Source organism: Lepidochelys olivacea, assembly GCF_965140295.1.
Source record: "Lepidochelys olivacea isolate rLepOli2 genome assembly, chromosome: 4".
Classification (NCBI taxonomy): Eukaryota; Metazoa; Chordata; order Testudines; family Cheloniidae; genus Lepidochelys; species Lepidochelys olivacea.
The window spans coordinates 136,310,262-136,326,356 of NC_140414.1; the positions used below are offsets into that span (position 1 = coordinate 136,310,262).

Consider the following 16,095-nt stretch of genomic DNA (forward strand, 5'->3'; position numbering starts at 1 on the left):
AGTGAGATTTTCAAGAGTACTTTGAAAATTGTGCCCAGATGTCTTTATAAAGAGATGCTATAGCTCAAACAGAGGTTATTGGATTTATACTTGGTGAAAATCTATGGCTTAAAGGCCATAATGGCCCCTTCTGGTCTTAACATCTGTGAATCTATATCTCATTCAGTATTGTAAGCTCACTGAGAAAGTGCTAGGATTGTATCATAATGTCAGCCTTTAAGAGCCACACACCTCGGAGACTAAGTGTAAAGTAATAGACCCCCCTGTTAAATCATGCCTTGACTGTAAATTTAGGGAGAGAATTGGACATTGCAGTAAAAGTCTCAAAGCCTGATAGACACCAGCTGCCTTTTGAGATGGTAGTAGCTGTACTGATTCAGTCACTATACAGGAAACAGTGGTTACAGTGAGGAACAGACATAGCTCAGAGCAGGGAGGTTTTTGTACTGGTCTGTGTCACTGTGAGAGGTGAGCTCCAGCTTTGCTGACAATAATAATCTCCAGCATCATCCGCTTCCACCCGGCTGATTGTGAATGTGTAGTCAGTGCCAGACCCACTGCCACTGAACCGGTCTGGGATCCCAGAGGGGCGGGTGGAAGCGCTGTAGATAAGGAGCTTAGGAGCTTGCCCTGATTTCTGTTGGTACCAGGCCATGTTGCTACTAACACTGGAACTGGCTTTGCAGTTGATGGTGACTCTGTCTCCTGGAGACACGGCCAGGGATTCTGGAGTCTGAGTCAGCACAATGTCCGCACTGGAATCTGCATGTGGAACATATAATTAAAATTAATAAAATATAACAGCAATCAAAAGCAGTAATATTCAGCAAACCAAAACTTTCACTCTCCGGTCTATAATATTCATGTAAACCCCTAAATTGCACTCAGGCTTCCATATGCTGTGAATGGAATTAAGCTATATTGTCATTTTGATAAAGAATTTTGTATCATTTTAAATGTCATTGTTTTAAGCCAGTCTCCCTCCTGTTGTTTTTACCATGAATCCACAGCAGGAGCCAGAGAAGCTGAGTCCGTGAGATCATCTTGCTGTTTCTAGAGTGACAGACACTGAGTTCAGAACCACAGGGTGTAACATTTATATCGGCTCCGATATGTGCAGGGGACTGTCAAGCAGTGTGGAAATATGCAAAACACTCCAGTCAAAATATGCAAAACAGCCCCTCCACGTAACCATACATCCCCTGGGCCAGAACCCACCAGCTGTTCAGAAAGGGGTTGGCAGGAGGAGTTGTCGGAGCATTTCACTCAGTGCTGGCTCCCTGGGAACCTTTCCCATTAAACACCAGGAGAGAGTTGATCTGTTTTGAGTGAGAGCTTGAAATGTTTTAAGCCGTGACATAAGGAGTACTTTAAAAAGTTGGGAAAACCTTTTAGGACAGATCCAGTGATGCTGGTGGCCAAATATGTAAATTACCCTCTTTTGTGCAAGTGACGCTGCTTATTACCTCAAGGGGATTCACACAGGACAGGTGTTCTCCTGCTGTGACCTTCCTTCCAGGCTCCTGCCTGGAGTGGGCAGCTTTAAAATGCATTGGGGGCTACATGAGGACTCTGCTGATGGAAACTGATGAGGGGCCTATTTTGACTATCCTGTCCTGCCCAGCACCAGCCACTCTTTGGGGTGCAGTGGTCCCCTTTGGATATCCAACCATAGGGGAGGTTACAGCCACTTTGTATTGCTGTGACCTGGTCTCCTGGTGGAATTGCTATTGCAGGGACTAATCCTGGGCATACCTGGAGCAATTCTAGCCCTTAAAATCCCCTTCAGAGTCCATTGCTGTCTGATAAACTCAACCTTTTTGCCACCTACCCAGGCTGTACCTTTGTCCTGTACAATCTTAGCACCTGAGTCCTCCTTACAGGGATCTGGATGCTGATAACGCAGTTGGGTGGAGCTCAGTGGAAGGAAATCCCAGCCAAGCCACCAACACCTCCAAAGTTAGTAAAGTTTGGATAAATTCTCCAATCCCAACCTCTGCCCTTAGCCCTAAAAATGTCAAATGCCCTTGTGAACCTGGCATTTACTTATTTTCTCCCTCAAAGGCCCCATGTTGCTGTGACCTTCCCTCTCCAGAGGAAGGCTGGATGCAGCCAATAACTCCAGTTTGTTATTCTAAGTAGCCAGTAGAATGGATTGTGAGAAAGTAACATGAGTTGTTCCTTCATTCCAGAAGGTGAGCTTGATTCCTCTTCAACCCTGCTAGCCTCTGCCAGGTCTGCAGTTCAGGACCTCGGTTCAGATTTTCCACACTATAACATTGCCCATAAAACACTGAGAGGCGCGCTCTCTCTTAAATACTCAGACAGAACAACAAGAAAGAATTATTTTGGTGAATTGGGAGCAAAATCATTTATGCAGGACAAAAGCCCCCCAATTCAGCTGTTGCCAATATAAACCTCTATTGAAATAAACGTCTCTAGCAGCAAACTTGTTTGGCAGGACAATATACTGAACTGTATTTGTATTGTTAGGGCAGGTGTCACTAGTGGCATTGTTACATATAGTCTTTCAAGTTGTTTTTCTTCATGTGTGAGCAAATGTTCAGTTTGGGGAAGATATGCTGTGCTGTTGTTTTGGTTAGGCAGAGTTCTGAGGAAAAGAAGCTGAAGGAACAGCAGGAGAATTTCCTCTATCTCAGTGTCTGATTAGAGTAAATTCTTGAGGCAGGTTTGCTCCCTCAGATATGGGCATTTGTGTTGGGATGAGATTCCTGAAAGAGGGGTTTGACTGCATGCTCTCTTTGATCATCTCTGTTCCATGCGAATAAAAGAAGTTATACTTAGTATCCTTAGACTCCACATCGCTGATTTTTTCCTCTGTTGAGAAAAATGCAAGGCCCAGTCATCTGCTAGTACTTGGCAGAGAGTCAACACTGACGTCAGCACTGGGGCCCTGGTGTTGGGAAAGAGACATAAGTACAGTAGTATAGAAGGTTAGCAGTGAGAGCAGAGGAGCCTGTGTAGTGCTGTAAGACTGATCAAAACATTGTCTGAAATCTAGTGTAGTAATTATCCTGTATAGGAAGCAGCTGTTACACTGACAAGAACCATGGGGAGGTTTTAGTATTGGACTGTAACGCTGTGAGAGTTACAAGGGTTGCTCTTGCCTTGTTGACAATAATAATCTCCAGCATCTTCAGCTTCAACCCTGCTGATTGTGAGGGTATAATCAGTGCCAGATCCACTGCCGCTGAACCGGGCTGGGACCCCGGATTGTAGGTAGGTAGCAGCATAGATAAGAAGCTTCGGAGCTTGTCCTGATTTCTGTTGGTACCAGGCTAGTAAGTGAGAGCTACCACTGGTGAGGCTTGAACTGGCTCTGCAGTTGATGGTGACTCTGTCTCCTGGAGACAAGGGATTCTGGAGTCTGAGTCAGCACAATCTGTGCATTGGAGTCTGAATTAACAAACAGAATATGTTAGTATATACATGGGTAGTATCTCTCCGCATAGTCTCTCTCACTAGTTTATAAATTTAGAGTCAATAAATATAATCAATAGCATAGTTAATCAAAATACATATTTTATTTTAAATGTATTTTCATGGGCCTCTTTCCCTACTTATGAATATTTATCTTCTGACAGTGACACTAACATTAAGTTTGAGCTGGTTCTTTCATTCCAAGTTGTTTTCAATTGGTTGTATTTTTCTCAAACTTGTTTTTTCTTAGTTGAAGTTAGGAGACATTCGTTTCAGAAGTTACTGGCATTAACTGAGGCATATGCATGTATCACTATATAACATTTGTATAGCTATTAAGATTTGCTTTGGCTTATTGTAGCTTAACTGATCCAGCACCCCCTTCATTTGATTCTTACCCTGAACCCAGAGCACTAACAGCCAGATGAGCTGAGCCTGAGAGATCATCTTCAAGCCTCTGACTGGCCCCGGGTTGATCAACAATCTGTCATGAGTGCCAAGGAACATTTATAACAGCACAGAGCTGCGGGACAGTGTCACTTGGGTGAGCAATATGCAAACTTAGTTCAGAGATGAAAATTCCCAGCTGACATAAAAACATGCAGAAAAAGGGAAATAAAAGGGGCGGTGGATGAAATAGGTGCGTTCAACCCAACAGGCCCTGGGACGGCCTCCTCCATTTGTGTTTCCATGCCAGTTCTGACAATAGTGATGGTGCCTATCTGGATCAGGACTCTATTTTATTGGATACTTAGCAAACCCATATTAGGTTACAGTCGTCTGTCACTTTGTGTTGAAATGGCATTTGTCAGAGTTGAATGGGAATTAATGTTCTCAGCTCATCAGTATTGCTTGGCAGCTTGTTTAAATTTAATTAGCACGGAATCTTTGTCACACTAGGAATCTTCTGCTAAAAGTGATACTGATGGTGTGATCTCCAGGTATTAGTGGATCTGAGCAGGGGACTAACCCTCTTTTTTCCCTACTGTACCCTTCTGTATTTATCAGTTATCACATTATAGTGATGCACAAGGTTGAGGGAATCTAAACCCAGAACCTCCTGACTATGCTGCCATTTAAATCCCGAAGATAGGTTTAATTTACAGGAATAGGCTAGGCTCCAATTAAATAGGTTGGTTTCAGAGTAGCAGCTGTGTTAGTCTGTATTCGCAAAAAGAAAAGGAGTACTTGTGGCACCTTAGAGACTAACCAGTTTATTTGAGCATAAGCTTTCGTGAGCTGTAGCTCACGAAAGCTTATGCTCAAATAAACTGGTTAGTCTCTAAGGTGCCACAAGTCCTCCTTTTATTAAATAGATTATGAGCCCGGTAGCAGTGATACCCCCGGGCTATGTAATATTGTACAAATAGACTATGATTTTCAGTCCTGAAGATTTAAAGTTAGATTCATAAATCTGTGTTTCAGCACCTAAAATATTTGGTCTCATTTTCAAAAGTGTGGTGCTCCCAGTACCTCCCTCTGGAATGGTAGCTGAATGTGGCGCCCGGGTGTCAGTTATGTGGAAGTTCAGCTTCTTGTTTAACGTGGGTAGATATGCAAAGCAATCACTCAGTGAATGTCCATTCCCTGTGTCCTGGTGCAGCTCCAGGATCGTACACAGCCCCTGATCTCTGCAACTCCTGTTGTTTACTATGAGATTATAAAAGGTGTTGGAGACAGCCTGGCAGTAAGTGGCTCTGCTGCTGCTACCAGCCTTTGGGGGATTCCTTCTATGGTTGGGTAATGTTAAATTGCGCTAGGACTCAAAGAGAGAGAGAGAGAGAGAGAATCTGCAATCTCTGGCCATACAAAAGCCTTCCTTGGCAATTCCACCTATTGCTTGGGCTATGCTGCCCCTGTACCGCTGTAGATTAGGGTTGGTTGTAGATCCTTTGTGCTCCTGCAACCTGGTGCTGTTTAAGAGTTTCCTCCACTGTGGTATGAACCCAGGGCATGCTGGCCCTACGTGTACTTCCTCATCAACACTACTGGCAACAAAGGTCAACTGGCTTACAGAAGTTCTATCTGTTGTTCAGTTTGTCTAGGTTTTATCATTCTCATGGGACATCGCAGTCCCTGAATGAGTGCGATTGGGCAGAGCTCACTGCTAGGAAATACTGTATACAAGGCAAACCCACCAAATACTCATAGCCACACCATCAAATACCTTTCAGTCATGACTTTCTATAGTGGAAGAAGTGTGTTAAAAGAACTTTGTAATGCCCCCAAAGACTGTTACCAATTAATAGACTAGATCAGGGAAGTGAATATATTTCTGAGTTATCAATGTCTTTTATTTGAGCAATGGAATTTCTTCGCTACTGTTAGTGCAATTTTTTTTAAACAGACCCAGTGTATAAACTGAGTAAAAAGGAAAATCCTGTCCTTACAAAACAGTACAGTGATTGTCAAAAACACTGCAGTGACATTAATAAGCTGTCAAACTAGGCCCATTACGGTAATATTTTTAAATGAGTGGTGAAAGGAGTCAACCTGTGCAAGGAAGAAAGCCAAGGCCAAGATCCCTTTCTTATATGTAACCCACACAAGGCAGTCCACAGCTTTCCAGTGCATTTTATTTATCCTGTCAGAAAAGTGATTGGGTCCTTATACCTCTTTGATATCTGTGGGTCTCTCCTAGATGAGTCATCCTGAAATGTTGTTTATTATGGAGACACAATACCTCTCCATGATTCAGTTTGCAACCAGTTTCTGTTCTAAAGCCTTATATTAGTTCCTATGTACTTTTTGGCCTTGGAAAATTTATTTGCTTTGAAAATTGTCAGATTCCCTCCGAGGGCTAAGGGGAAAGTTTCTACAAAGTGTGAAGGAAAGTCATTAACTTGTTTGTGAGATGCAGGTAATTCAAAATAAGCCTGATTTGAAATGTTCCCTTTTGTCTACAGTTCTGGTCTCCCTCTAGCTTTAAAATATCTTGTTAATGCTCCTTTGAACAATTCTGGATAATTAAATTCCCTTGAACACTTGAGCACTGGCTGCATTTGAAGGAAACAGGTTGGAATTAAACAACATTATTGAATATTTTTGTTGTGTATTCTTATGGCCCAGTCCTACGCCCATGTGATTCAGTGGGTGACCTAATCCTGTTCCCACACGTCTCAATGGGAATTAGATATGCATTGATACAGTGAACTGAACAGAGCAGGGAGGTTTTTGCATGGTATATATCATTATGCAAATGATATCACAGCATTATTAACAATAGTAATCTCCATCTTCAGCTGATTGTGAAGGTGAAATCATCCTTTTATCTATTGCAACTGAAATGGGTAGAATACCACTGGCAAGAGAACAAGCATGATAAATAAGAAGTTTAAGACTTTATCTGGATTTTTGCTGGTCCTGGGCTATAGCATGGCTAATGCCACTACGGGTCTTGCAGTCAGTGGTGACTGTGTTTTCCTGGATATGCTGATACTCTGGAGTCTGTATCATCACAATCAGCATTGTATCAGATTTTGTTTGTAATTTCGAAGTTAACACAGATGTGTGATCAATCACACACAAAGATGTGCCATAAAAGATTTCATGTGCATTATACCATGAGGTCTGGCAGTGGTGCTAAAGTTACACTTTAGAAGGGTCTGTCAGTTTAAAACCTTCTACACAATTGTTCAGAACATTATTTTCCCAGTTATTTCTCTGGCATGACACGTAAATATTCACACATTAATTTAGCTCTCAGAGGATTGTTTAGAGTTTGATGTGTGACGTTATCAGATTTTTGAACATGCTCACTCTGCCAACATGAAAGCTCAGGACTGACTGAGTGTGAAATTGCTTCCAACCCCCCAGGCACTGACCTTGCAGTCTGGAAGCATAACAGATAAGGAGCTTAGAAGATTGTCCAGGTTTCAGTTGGTACCAGCTTAAAATTTCATTTGTTCTACTGCAGCTGGTAAGGTTTGAACTGGCTTTGCAGATTATAGTGACTATGTCTCCTGGAGGCGCTGACAGGGATTCTGGAGTCTGAGTCATCGCAGTGTGCCAGCTGGAATCCTAATTTATGAATACAGTACAACTCAATATGAATGTGAGTGTCCCTCTAAACAATATTATGTTTTTGTAAATATTCCCATGTGCATCTTGACGTAATGATCATAGCTTGTCACCCAGCTGTGATGCTGATGTTCAGTTTGAGGAAGCTCTTTCAATCTGGAGGTGATCCAGCCTGGACAGAGATTCCCACTGACTTCTATGGGTTTTGGATCAGTCCCTTATTTCTTTAAAATGTTCTTTCTCTCTCTCTCTTTTTTTTTTTGTAATTTATAATAAGACAAATTTAATCAGAAATGAGTGTAACTCTATGGAATATTTAGTGCTTGATAAACTATTTCTAAAAAATATTTTTTCTTTAAGGGCCAATTATACTTTTAATTCTCCCAGTCCTGTCTTGGTTCAATTCTTATCCTACATCCAGAGCACTAAGAATCAGATGAACTGAGCCTGTGAGATCATTTCTATGTGTATAAGCTCTCCAGTGCTGATCGCTAAAGAATGGAGAGTGAAACACAATGTTTATAATTGCTCAGAGCAGGCAGCAAAGAGCAGGTAATTATGAGTATGCCATGCATCTTGTCTTGCTCTGTGGCAGAGATTCAGCCCTCAGATCTACAAGGGACTGATCCTACCATGGCAAGATACAAGTAACTGCCATTAAAGTCACTGGGTCTGATTCTGATTTCAGTTACACTGGTTTAACTCCATTTACCTTAGCAGAGTTAGTCCTGGCTTAAAGTGGTTTAAGTGACATCAAAATGGGGCCCAGTGAGAGTTCCTTGGATCCTGCAGAGGAGCATAGTGTCTACGGAACTGATTTATTTGCCTTATTTCAGAATATGTGTAATGATAGCAATGATGTAAAACATCTCATCCCCCTCTGAGTTACTGGCTCAGTTCTTTGAGACACAGGACTTAATTCTTGCTTGTATTACTGGTGTCCTGTGGAAGGGGAACAGGGCCATGAGGACTGATTTATCTATATTTTTTCCAGACACGTGTAGTGATTTTATCACAGTATTTTCTTTGTATTAGCTAATCTGGAATTTCAGAGGCTCACCTATATGTCTCTAATAGTGTAGAAGTTCAGTTTCATTAGTCAAATGGCTTATCGTTATAGTACATTGAATCTGATTGTACACATGGAAAAAGAATTAAGAATACAGTTGCGTTATTCTTCCACTCTTTAAGAACATGAGCACTCTGCAGATGGAAGCTCACATGGGGCCTGTCTTGGCTACCCTGGCCTGCCCCTCTCTGCCCAGCATTACTCACTTTGTACGGTTCCCGTTGGATGCTCCATCGTAGGGGAGGTTACGACCACTTTGTGTAGCAGTGATCTGATCTCTTGGTGGGTTTAGTGTTGCAGGGAATAATCCTGTGCAGGCCCAGAGAAATCCCAGCCTTTAGCATCCCCGCCAGAGTCGAGTGCTGTCTCATAAGCTCTGCTTTTGGTTCCGTTTACTTAAGCTGCAGCTTTTATCCTGTAAGATCTCAGCGCTTGAGTCCTCTCTACAGGGATCTGGATGCTGAGAGTGCTGTTGCTTTAAGCTCAGTGGAAGGAAACCCCAGCCGAGAAACCAGCACCTCCAATGCTCAGTATCAGTTTAGGTAAAAGCAAATAAATCCTCAACTCCCAACCTCTGCCCCAGCCCTGAAAAAATCAAATGCCCTCATCTAAAGGAGAAGTAAGATTTTGTGCTTCTTTTCCCATCTGAGCCCACTTGTGAACCTCACAACTGCCCAATTTCTCCTGCAGAGGCCCCATGTTGCTGTGATCTTCCCTCTGTCAGAGGAGGGCTGGATGCCACCAATAGCTCCTCTCCAGTGTCCAGCAGAGTGGGTCGCTGGAGAGTAACACGAGTTGTTCCTTCATTCCAGAAGGTGAGCTTGATGCCCCTTCGACCCTTCCGGGCTCTGCTAGTTTTGGAGTTTAGGAACTTGCTCCAGCCATTCCAAAAGGCAGAGCTGCCAATAAAGCACTGTTTTAATCCCGACGTGCTCAGAGTTGGTACAAGTAAGAATTATTTTGAAGAATTGGAGAGTAAAATTATTTATGCAAGAAAAAATGCACCCAAATCAGCTTCTGCTGTGGGAGAGAAAGGCTCTGTTGAACAAAGTATCTCTAGAAGCAAAGTTTTCTGTCAGGATACCATACTTTACTGTAGTGATGTCACCAGGTGGTGCTGTTACCTAGTCCTCCAGCAGCTGTTCAGTTTTGGGAAGACCTGCTGTGGTGGTGTTACTTTTGCTATTCAGGGTTCTGAGGAAAAAAAGCTTTGTGAGTAGCTGCAGAGTTTGCGCTCTGTCCTGGTCTCTGATTAGAGTAAATTCTTCAGGCAGATTTGCTCTCTGGGAATAAGGGTATTGGTTCTGGGATGAGAAGAAACAGGGGTTTGACTGCATGCTGTTTGTGATCACCTGTTTCAGGTCTGGTGTTTATACGTAAAGAAAACAATTTGTTCTTGGTATTCTTAGATTCTACCTCACTCATTTCTCCTGTACTGAGAAATTGACCTATAATTCCAGGATATCTGCTGCTGCTCAGGTCAACGCTGCTGTTAGCAGTGGGACACTGGTTTTGGGACAGAGACTACAGTGTTATAGAAAGGACAGCAGTGGGTGCAGGGGACTCTGCCTAGTGTTGAAAGACTGATCAAAACACTGTCTGAAATCTATCACAGCAGCTACACTATGTGTAGGGAGCAGCTGTTACATTGAAAGGGACAGAGTGGGGGAAGTTTTTGGATGGGTCTGTATCGCTGTGTGAAAGGGTAGCTGTGATGCTGCAGACAATAATAATCTCCAGCATCTTCAGCTTCAACCCTATTGATTGTGAGAGTGAAATCAGTCCCAGACCCACTGCCACTGAACCAGGCTGGGACCCCAGTTTGCAGGGAGCTTCCAGCATAGATAAGGAGCTTAGGAGCTTGTCCTGATTTCTGTTGGTGCCAGACTAAGTAGTGAGAGCTACCACTGGTGAGGCTTGAACTGGCTTTGCAGCGGATAGTGACTGTGTCACCAGGAGACACTGACAGGGATTCTGGAGTCTGAGTCATCACAATCTGCCCACTGGAGTCTGAATTAACAAACAGAATATAAATTAGTATGTACATGTACTGTCTCTTTCTCTTGTATATACATATAGCATAAATATAGATAATATATAGTTAATCAAAAGACAGACTATTTTGTCTTTATAGATATTCCCGTCTGTCTCTTTCTGTCTTCTGATAGTTGATCTTCTGAGAATGACACTAATGTTAAGTTTGAGGAGATCCTTTCATCCCAACGTGTTTTCAGTTGTATTTTGATCAAACCATTTTTGGTCTCTTTTGCAGTGAGAAGGAGACTGGCATTTCAGAAGTTACCGTCACGAGCTGAAGAATTTTTATATATCATTTTACAACTTTTCTTAAATTTTTGTGTGGCTTATTGCAGCTTCAGTGAACCAGCCCCAACTTCACTTGATCCTTACCCTGGATCCAGAGCATTAACAGCCAGATGAGCTGAGCCTGCGAGATCATCTTGCTATGTCTGACTGACCCTCTGCTGATCACTAAACTGTAATGAGTGACATGGAACATTTGTACTGGCTCAGAGCTGCAGGGCAGTGTCACTTGGATGAGAAATATGCAAATTTAGTTCAGAGATGAAAATTTCCACCTGACCTAAAACATGCAGAAAAAGGGAAGTAAAAAGGGGCTGTGGATGAAATAGGCAAGTAGAACCTGATAGGCGCTGGGGCAGCACCCTCAATTTGGCAATTCTGATGATAGAGATGGTGGGGCCTGTGGTCCCCCTGTCTGGATCAGGACACTATTTTGTTGGGTGCTGAAAATACCCATATTAATAAAGTCCCTGTCCCTCACTTTATGTTGAAGTGGCATTTGTCAGGGTGGAATGGAAATAAATGTTTTCAGCTCATCAGTGTTGCGGGGCTGCTTCTTTAAATTTAATGAGCTCAGAATTGTCATTATAGTAGGAATTTCCCCATAAATATGAATTCAGTGGTGCTGATTTCCCTGCATCAGGGCTAACGCCTCTCTTCCCTACTGCTCTCTTCTGGATTTATGATTCATCACCTCAGAGACCCTATAGGGATGCACAGGGTTGTGGGACCCTTAGTCTCCTATTTCTGCCATTTAAATCCCAAAGGTAAATGTAATATGGAAGAATAGGCTAGCATCCCATTAAATAGTTTGTGAGCCCTGTGTCGGTGCTCCCGTGTTCTGTATGACATTGCGTAAATAGATCATGGTTTGCATTCCTGGAGATCTAAAGTTAGACTCATAAATCCATATTTCAGCAACTAAAATATATGGCCACATTTTCAAAAGTGTAGTGCTCCCAGCATCTCCCACTGGCAGTTGAATGTGGCCGTATGGTGTCAGTGATGTGGAAGTTTAGATTCTTGTTTAAAGAGGCTGCTCAGTAAACGTCCATTCCCTGGTACAGCTCCAGGGTCATATACAACCCCTGATCTCTGCAGCTCCCACTGATGACCATGAGACTATAGAAGCAAGTGATTCTGCTGCTGCTACCAACCTGTGGGATTCTTTCAATGGCTGGGAAATTTTAAATTGTGCTAGGACTGCGTGTGTGTGTGTGAGAGAGAGAGAGAAAATCAGCACAGTCTCTGAGCACCCTGCACACAAACCCTCCCTGGCAATGCCACCTATGGTTTGGGCTGTGCTGCCCCTGTATGGCTGTCCAGATTATGGGCTGTTGTAGATGCTTTGTGCTGCCGCAGTTCGAGTGGTCCTGTACTGTTTTATAATCCAGCATAGACCCAGGGTCTGGTTATCCCTCAGGTAGGATTCCTGCCTCAGTTTCCCTAGTGTCAATTACACTATAGTCCCTTGGTGGATCCGGGCCCCACTGATTTCCAAGAGTTTTGGATCAGGCCCTTATTTCTTTAAACGTTCGTTCTCTCTTCTTGCTATTTTCGGTGAGACTGAGTTAACTGGAAATTGTGTGCAACTCTGAGAAATAATCAGGATTTGATAGCCTGGAGATCTGAACCTCCATTTTTCTTTAAGGGCTAATTATACTTTTGATTCATCTTGTTCCTTCTTGGTTTAATTTTCACCTTGGATCCATGACACTAACAGCCAGATGAACTGAGCGTGGGAGATCATTTTGATGCATCTGAGCTGTGAGAACATTTATAACAGCTGAGAGCAAGAGGGAAAGATCAGGCAGTTCTGAGTACACAAAGCATCTCGTCTCACCCTTGATGATGCTCAGCCGTTCGAAATATAGGGACCGATTCTACCATAGCAAGATATAAGTAACTGCCCTTAAAATCAGTGGGCCTGATTCTGATCTTGATTACACAGGTGTAACTCCATTTACCCTGGTTTACAGTGGTTTAAGTGAGATCAGAATGTGGGCCAGTGAGAGTTCTTTGGATTCTGTAGAGGAGAACGGTATCCACAGAACTGATTTATTTGCCTTATTTTAGAATGGGTATAATGATTATAACCATGTAAAACATGTTGTCTCACTCCCTGAATCATTGGCTCCACGGTTGGACACAGAGGGCCTAATTCTTGCCTCTATTACTGGTGCCATGTGGAAGGGGCATAGTGTTCTGAGAAGTGATTATCTGCATTTTTTTCACACATCTGGAATTTCAGATGCTCCTATATATGAAGTTACGCCATCTGATGGCCATTGTGTAGAAGCAAAAAGAAAAGGAGTACTTCTGGCACCTTAGAGACTAACCAATTTATTTGAGCATGAGCTTTCGTGAGCTACAGCTCACTTCATCGGACAGCATCCGATGAAGTGAGCTGTAGCTCACGAAAGCTCATGCTCAAATAAATTGGTTAGTCTCTAAGGTGCCAGAAGTACTCCTTTTCTTTTTGCGAATACAGACTAACACGGCTGTTACTCTGAAACCTGTCATTGTGTAGAAGTTCAGCTTTTTTAGTCAAATAGATTATAGGACATTGAATCTGATTGTACACGTTAAAGAGAATCAAGAATACATTTACATTACTTGAGACACCTGTTAGCTATCTAACGCTTGTTCGGTGAACAGCCTTTTGGCCGGTCTTTTTAGCAAGTTCATGTAAACACTTGCACAGTATCCTCTGTGTTTAAATTTCTTTTTAAAGCTGAATTGTGTATTCTCCCTGAAATCTACAAAAGAAGTCAGAAGTCTGAAAAATGGTAGGTGAGGTCAGAGGTTGGGGCAGATCTTGTAGGAAAAATCTGAATTCATTAGATCCAGAAATTGTTGAGATAACAGAACCTTTCAAATGAGTTGGTTTCAAAGTTGCACAAATCCTTCAATGCTTGTTTTGAGCACAGTTGGGGAAAGGAAGCCCCAGGAAAGAAGAAAATATTGTGCAAAAACCCCCAATCCAAATACCCAGAAACCCCAATCCCTTCCCATAGCTACATTCTATCTATCTTTATCTGTCTATAATTTCTCTAGAAAAGAAGAAATATGTCCAAGAATAACTTTATATTATCTATACATTGTTAATCTGCTGAAGGACCAAAAGATGAATACAGAGTATTTGCATAGTACTAGCTGGGGACTAATTAGGGGAAGGAAAGAAACATGCCTATATAAAACAGTGTTACAATCTCCTGTCATAATAGACCTGTGGATTACTGTGACGCTGATACAGGCTGTGAGGCCCAACTCAGACACAGGCTCCATTGAAATCAATCGGAGTGACATCTAGGGAAGGATTGGACCTGCAGTGTATGGGCCTGTTATTTAGGGTGCTGAAGGGTTTGTTTTATACGATTGCTGACAGTCAGTGCTTGGGGAGGGCTTGGCCCTTCAGCAGGAAGTATTTCTGTGGAGCAGCCACATGGCGTTTTTAGCAGGTTCCCGCTGGAGTGTGTGTGACCCTTTAGAATGGGGATCAGATCCATGACCCGTGTCTCTGAGCTGCCCCTATGGGTCTCTCCTCAGTACTTCACTTAAAAATGTTAAGTGATGTCTTTTGCCCACAAACTGTCCTGAACCCTTCTCAGGTACAAATGCACTTCCCCTTTCCAAGGCCCTGCATTTCTACAATGTTCCCTGTACCAGTGAATCATTAGATCCTCCCAGATTCCTTCTCCTGTCATACTATGTTTTTATCACAGTGGGTCACGAGAGGGTACAGTGAGTTATTCCCTTCAAGCACCTGTAAACTTTACAGCTGAGGTAATCAGTTCTGCTCTCCCCCCTGGCAGAACTGTCAGTAAAGTCTTGGGCTGACCTGAAATGCTCACGCTGTCTTCTAAAGGAACAATTAGGTAGGGTGACCATCCATCCCATTTTTAAAGGTACAGGACTTTTTCGTACATAGGCGCCTCTTACCCCCCACCCCCGTCCCGTTTTTTCACAGTTTATCTGGTCACCCTACAATTAGGAAGGGTGCAAAGTAATTTCAAGGCAAACTTCACCATGGCTGAGAAGATGTCACAAACTCTTCTGTTTGGAAGGAAATTTCTCTTGCTGCAAACTGCAAAATGTATATTTTATTTAATGCTAGTGAGTGCAGGGCTATTTGTCTCTGGGGCTGAAAGTTTGTCCCCAGATAACGTTTGGCATTTGCACTGAGAAGGTGGCTGTTTGAAGGAAGCATCTGTTACACTGAATAAAACAGCACAGGGAGGCTTTTGTGTTGGTCTGTATCACTGTGGAAGTGAAGCCATAGCCTTGCTGACAATAATAATCTCCTGCATCTTCCGCTTGTAAGCTGTTGATTGTGAGAGTGAAATCAGTCCCAGACCCACTGTCACTGAACCGGTCTGGGATCCCAGGGGCGCGGGTGGAAGCATAATAGATAAGGAGCTTGTCTGGTTTTCTGTTGATACCAGGCTAAGAAGGTAGAATCATAGAATATCAGGGTTGGAAGGGACCTCAGGAGGTCATCTAGTCTAACCCCCTGCTTGAAGCAGGACCAATCCCCAATTTTTGCCCCAGATCCCTAAATGGCCCCCTCAAGGATTGAACTCACAACCCTGGGTTTAGCAGGCCAATGCTCAAACCACTGAGCTATCCCTCCACCCACAAATAAGTGCCTGTAATATTTGCACTGGCTTTGCAGTTGATAGTGACTCTGTCACCTGGAAACACTGCCAGGGATTCTGGAGTCTGTCTCATCACAGTCTGTCCACTGGAGCCTGAGTTTACAAAGAAAATATAAATTAATACAAATACAGATCTAGTCAATCAAACTAAACAGTATTGTGTTTGCAAAATATTCCCATATGCATCTTGACACTCTTACTGGTACCTAGTCACCTGGTGGTGATGCTAACATCAAGTTCCAGATGGCTTTTTCAGTCTAACCCCTTTCCTTGTTGCTCATTTTCTAAAACCTATTTCTTTTCTTAATTCTGGTTAAAATGAGAGAAAGATTTTAATAAATTAGTGTTGATCTCTGAAGACTGTTTAGTGTTCTTCAACATTTAAAGGCCTCAGTCAGTTTGGACCTGACCGTGCCCAAGGTTCTGCCATCACATAAGTGTCAGTTCCTGTCACAAAGACCTGGCTAACTAAAAGGATTTTGATTGTAGATTATCGTTTATGGGTCAATATACAACATTTCTAATTCTTTGAAAAATTTCAGAGAATCATTGTACTTTTAATTCGTCCAATTCCTTCTTGGTTTG

At 42.7% G+C, this 16,095-nt stretch overlaps 1 long non-coding RNA gene across 1 annotated transcript in view; it reads left to right on the plus strand.

Moving 5' to 3' along the window:
- The first annotated feature begins 2,971 nt into the window (after positions 1–2,971).
- LOC311519693 overlaps positions 2,972–16,095 on the plus strand; it is a 386,032-nt gene continuing 372,908 nt past the window's right edge. The window contains exon 1 of the long non-coding RNA XR_014711349.1: positions 2,972–3,240. This is a non-coding gene — a long non-coding RNA (uncharacterized lncRNA). The remainder of the gene's footprint in view (positions 3,241–16,095) is intronic.